General features: G+C 42.9%; 1 protein-coding gene across 2 annotated transcripts in view; it reads right to left on the minus strand.

The window, feature by feature from the left end:
• LOC112250919 (uncharacterized protein C1orf21 homolog) overlaps positions 1–5,197 on the minus strand; it is a 32,446-nt gene extending 27,249 nt beyond the window's left edge. Inside the window, exon 1 of one of the 2 annotated variants that reach the window (XM_024421473.2) lies at positions 5,074–5,197. The gene's annotated coding sequence lies outside the window, so the exon portion shown is untranslated. The remainder of the gene's footprint in view (positions 1–5,073) is intronic. The other variant, XM_024421472.2, reaches the window with a different exon arrangement.
• Between the last annotated feature and the right edge of the window lie 1,039 nt (positions 5,198–6,236).

Below are 6,236 nucleotides of genomic sequence, written 5' to 3' on the forward strand. Positions count from 1 at the left end.
TTGGACTGATCATGTCAACCTCATATTTTCAAAATCTTAGTCATCATAATTAATAAAGCCAACAATATACTGGCAAACCCTTTTCAATTGAAGAGAAATGATAGATAAAACGTATCGGTACTCATCGGCCATTGGACATAAACAATAAATAACAAGTTGGTAACCGCAAATTCAACAATGAGTAGTTTAGAAGGAATTAGTGACTAACTGCAAGCATTGCAAAGCAATCACTAGCCTGCTATTAATTTGAGTGGGTGTGTGGTTTAAGTCTGGGTTTAAGCGTCTCTTTTACAAGCCTAAAAGGATAAACACTCAACACCATGGGTCAGAAAAGGTTGAATACATTGGCCATGCTATCAATCCAGCATGACTTCTGCCGTGTTCAAAACAACTGGAAACTCGGAAATCTCAGACTCTAGCGAGTTCAAGACAACTAGGGGGAAAAAAAAAAAAAGAAGTCGGAAAAAGTCGGGAACTCGGGCCTCTTTCTAGAGCTCTGACTGACTTGAAGATCACCGACGTCATGATTCAACCTTGTTTATTTCCTGAGTTTCCAGTTGTCTTGACAGCACTATAAATCCAGAGAACGACAGACTTTGATGACAAAGTTTGGTGACAAAATTTGCCCACAAGAAGGACCGCCACACCACCTTCCTGTTCAAGTGAGGACAGCGCAACAAGGTGAGTCCAAAAATGAAAGCAGCTGCATTAATGATGTAATATGCATTTTATTTTACCAGGTAGGCTAGTTGAGAACAAGTTCTCATTTACAACTGCGACCTGGCCAAGATAAAGCAAAGCAGTGCGACACAAACAACAACAGAGTTACACATGGAATAAACAAACGTACAGTCAATAACACAATAGAAAAGTCTATATACAGTGTGTGCAATTGTAGTAAGATTAGGGAGGTAAGGCAATAAATAGGCCATAGTGGCGAAATAATTACAATGTAGAAATTAAACACTGGAGTGATAGATGTGCAGAAGACAAATGTGCAAGTAGAGTTGCTGGGGTGCAAAGGAGAAAAAATAATATGGGGATGAGGTAGGAAGAGTTGGCTTTCGGGGTGACCAGTGAAATACACCTGCTGGAGCGCGTGCTACTGGTGGGTGCTGCAATGGTGACCAGTGAACTGAGATAAGGCAGGGCTTTACCTCGCAAAGACTTATAGATGACCTGGAGCCAGTGGGTCTGACGACGAATATGAAGCGAGGGCCAGCCAACGAGAGCATACAGGTCGCAATGGTGGGTAGTATATGGGGCTTTGGTGACAATATGGAAGGCACTGTGACTGCATCCAATTTGCTGAGTAGAGTGAAGCTATTTTGTAAATGACATCGCCGAAGTCAAGGATCGGTAGGATAGTCAGTTTTACGAGGGTATGTTTGGCAGCATGAGTGAAGGATGCTTTGTTGTGAAATAGGAAACCAATTCTAGATTTCATTTTGGATTGGAGATGCTTAATGTGAGGCTGGAAGGAGAGTTTACAGTCTAGCCAGACACCTAGGTATTTGTAGTTGTCCACGTATTCTAAGTCAGAGCCGTCCAGAGTAGTGATGCTCGACGGGCAGGCGGAGGGGGGAGCAGCGATCGGTTGAAGGTAATGCATTTAGTTTTGCTTGCATTTAAGAGCAGTTGGAGGCCACGAAAGGAGTGTTGTATGGCACTGAAGCTCATCTAGAGGTTAGTTAACACAGTGTCCAAAGAAGGGCCAGAAGTATACAGAATGGTGTCATCTGCATAGAGGTGGATCAGAGAATCACCAGCAGCAAGAGCGACATCATTGATGTATACAGAGAAAAGAGTCGGCCTGAGAATTGAACCCTGTGACACCCCCATAGAGACTGCCAGAGGTCCCGACAACAGGCCCTCCGATTTGACACATTGAACTATATCTGAGAAGTAGTTGGTGAACCAGGCAAGGCAGTCATTTGAGAAACCAAGGCTGTTGAGGATGCTGATAAGAATGCAGTGATTGTACAGTATTGTCTTTTAAATCGATGGCGGTTATGATATCATTTAGGACCTTGAGGGTGGTTGAGGTGTACCCATGACCAGCTTCATAGCGTTAAAGGTACGGTGGGATTCGAAATGGTCGGTGATCTGTTTGTTAACTTGGCTTTCAAAGACTTTAGAAAGGCAGGGAAGGATAGATATAGGTCTGTAACAGTTTGGGTCTAGAGTGTCACCCCCTTTGGAGAGGGGGATGACCGAAGCAGCGTTCCAATCTTTAGGGATCTCAGACGATACAAAAGAGGTTGAACAGGCTAGCAATATGGGTCGAATAATTGTGGCGGATACTTTTAGAAAGAGAGGGTACAGATTGTCTAGCCCAGCTGATTTGTAGGGGTCCAGATTTTGCAGCTATTTCAGAACATCAGCTATCTGGATTTGGGTGAAGGAGAAATGGGGAGGCTTGGGCAAGTTGCTGTGGGGGGTGCAGAGCTGTTGATCGGGGTAGGGGTAGCCAGGTGGAAAGCATGGCCAGCCGTAGAAAAATACTTATTGCAATTCTCAATTATTGTAGCTTGATCGGTGGTGACAGTGTTTCCTTGCCTCAGTGCAGTGGGCAGCTGGGAGGAGGTGGTCTTATTCGCAATGGACTTTACAGTGTCCCAGAGCTTTTTGGAGTTTGTGCTACAGGATGCAAATTTATGTTTGAAAAAAGCTAGCCTTTGCTTTCCTAACTGCCTGTGTATATTGGTTCCTAACTTCCCTGAAAAGTTGCATATTGCAGGGGCTATACAATGCTAATGCAGTACAACCCAGGATGTTTGTGCTGGTCAAGGGCAGTCAGGTCTGGAGTCCACCAAGGGCTATATCTGTTCTTAGTTCTACATTTTTTGAATGGGGAATGCTTATTTAAGATGGTGAGGAAAGCACTTTTAAAGAATAACCGGGCATCTGACAGAATGAGGTCAATATTCTTCCGGGATACCCAGGACAGGTCGATTAGAAAGGCCTGCTTACTGAAGTGTTGGTCGTGCACATGTAGCCTATAGCCTGTTTTAGAGAAATGTTATCACATAATATGGTAAGGGCTTTCGCTGGCTGCTTATATGCCCCCTTTATTTATCCTACAGTTTTCACTTAGTGTACATGGAGAATACTCTAAGAATGGCACAGTTGTGAATGTCACTGTACATTTCAAAACTGCTGAACAAAGTTATATATACCATGTCTGTTCAAGCTCACTCATTAATGTCTTAATCGAAATTACGGATTACCTCTCAATTGTCAGTAGACACCACATTTGTTTAATTAAGTAGCTATATCAGCTACTGATAGCCAGGTGTAGGCACGGTAAGAATTCACTCCATGGTGCTGAAAATAAAGCTCTGCTGTTGGGACAGCTTTATGTATGCCCTAACTGTTTGTGGGCACAGTTTGTCACTGTTACAGTGAAATTAATGTATTGTTTAGTGTTGTGGCTTGCTGGCATGCATGAACATAAATGATTGAGTTTGCCCCACCAAAATGTACATGCTAAAATCGACACTGCATATTTTACACATTTTGCTTAGTGGGACTAATCTAGTTTTGTTGGACTGCATTTTTTGGTCTTGCCTAGGGCGGCAGAACAGTAAGGACCGGTCGTTAAAGTGATGTCACGTTAACATTGCATCATAGCAACCCCAATTAGGGTTGCACTCCACCTCGGCCAAAGACATGCGAAAATCACCACCTGAGATTCAGACAGTGGCCAGATAGGGGATGAAGTGAGCGAGAGCACAAATTGAGAGGCAGAGAGATGGGCAGATGAGCGAGGACAGGACAGCTAATAATAGATCTCTCTCTCTGCCTGGAGGGAGACGCTGACTTCAGAGCAAGCTGTGCGCTGTGTTTTTCTGCCGCCGGAACAAAAGCCATATGCGAGCGGCGAATCATACACATCGCATTCACGGATGAGGACTGCAGATGGAGGAATACAGATAAAGCCAGACAAACGTAGATTGCATGGTCATCTAATCACAACAGTGCAGGACTATATTAGCCAATGTACAAGCTGCTAGCAGAATATAGTGGCTAAGCAATAAAGCAAATACACCAATGTTAATGCATGTGCATCGGTCCAATTATTGCAGTGGACCAGCAGCAGGGGATAGCTTCCAGCGACTAACCAGCAAATCAGTCAGCTGTTATATTGTCAAACAGACGGCTAGGTCCTTATGGCGACGTAAGGTAAACACTAAAGATTATCCTACGTTACCCAATACTATGGTTGCTGAAGCCACATCACTAAAGCACATCAGTGGCCAAGAAATATTGATCTGTATGTGTCTCGATATGATCGCTTGTGAGCTCATGGAGCAGTGACACTGTCAGGTAGCCATATACATACAGACAAGCACCTCCAATTCACCGTTCAGTCTCAGAGGAGCCGTAAATCTCGACACAAGTAATGTGTTTGAATTAAGGCGTCAATTAATAGTAGAGCTGCGCCGCATGCCCAGATCTAACGTGGCCGAGCAAAGTTGATCCTCGCCTCAACACACAGTTGTGTCCAGCTGTGCTGCAGAGACACACTGGGCGCATTGTTTCCCGCAGGGAAAGATAGGGTAACGTCTCTCCGTGTGTACACACAGAGACACACATGCCTAGATAGGTGATTGTCTTTAAAACAGCCCAGGTGTCCTCTGTTCATGTTGCTTCAAGTCCAGAAACAAACGGCATTGCAGACGAGGGAGAAAAGAGAGAGCGACAGGGCTCTTTTAAATATATTTTTTTACAAATTGGTAAAGCATTAAATCCATCGAACTGTATCCAACCTGAGCATAATGCTAAACGGTAAACAAAACACATACCTACTATATATATATATATATATATATAGTACTCCATTTCCCCTATAGTCTCCTTTCTCCTGACGCATGCAGATTTGTCTAACAGAGACATGTCCGAGAGCCGAACCCCAAGACACAGGAAGGAAAGCGCCAGGCAATCACAGCCCGAGTCAAGGAACAACAACAAAAGAGAAGGCTACGAAACAAATCATATATGCACGTTCATTTAAGACGCTAATAACGTTTTAAAACTAATAGCGAGTATTTTATGAATGTAGCTACTTACTTTACTGAACCAATACCTTCACGGTCCACTTGAGATTCGCCGAGCTTTACGCAGACAGTCAGGCGGGAGCTGGCGCTACAGCGTGTGGCTGGGAACCGTATTACCACTTCACTGAACGTAAACTATGGTTTGCGTCATTTTACCAGGATGCCACTATTTCGCGCAGTAATGCAGCCATCTTGCTTAGGACTTTACTGTTTAATGTAAACATTCTGTTCATTTTTTGGCAATAAGAATATAGAAGGGTTATTTTGTGAATTAAAAAAATATATTTAAAAGGTGGCTAAATAAATTAATACATTTAACAACAGAAGCAAGTAGTAGCATGTGAGAGGGACTACTTTTCTGGGAAATGAGATTGACAGGTACATTATCGCTTCGTTCAGACAGGCAGCCAAATTCTGATCTTTCACTAATTTGTATTTTGACCAATTAGATCAACTCTGCAAAAAGATCTGTGAAAAGATCTGATGTGATTGGTCAAAATACCAATTAGTGGGAAAAAGACCAGAAATGTGCATAATACTTTTTTTAAATGCATGATATGGTGTTCCTTGAAATTGGCCAAGATGCATGATCATGGACAGAGAGGTATAGTTCAACCATGCCAGCTCAGTAGTTGTTCTCTCTGGAGAGAAAATAAGTAGTTCTGTGAAAAATGTGAGCCATTGATTCTAGCACAGAATGAAAGCAATGCCTGAAACAGCATAGGGCCCATAGACCTAAGAGAAAACAGACATTCTATTAAAGATGTGAGGATAGGGGTACAAGCCACAGGAGGTTGGTGGCACCTTAATTGGAGAGAACAGGTTTGTGGTAATGGCTGGAGCGGAATAAGTTGCATGGTATTAAATATATCAAACACATTGTTTCCAGGTGTTTGATGCCATTGCATTTGCTCAATTCCGGCCATTATGAGCCATTCTCTCCTCAGCAGCCTCCTGTGGTACACGTAATGATGTGTTTTAACCCTGGTTTTCTGATATGTAAAATGGCCAATAAGAGGCTTTGACGCCATCGGCCACCATATTGGCACTCCGCAAAGGGGCAGTCCTCCATAGGAATGAATGGAATTCTACAGTATTGCAATAAAATGTTTCAAGGACAAAAGTATTTCTTTGTTGTAGTGGAGACACTGATATATATATATATTTTTTACAAAT

The sequence above is a fragment of the Oncorhynchus tshawytscha genome, linkage group LG05 (assembly GCF_018296145.1).
Source record: "Oncorhynchus tshawytscha isolate Ot180627B linkage group LG05, Otsh_v2.0, whole genome shotgun sequence".
NCBI classification, from domain to species: Eukaryota; Metazoa; Chordata; class Actinopteri; order Salmoniformes; family Salmonidae; genus Oncorhynchus; species Oncorhynchus tshawytscha.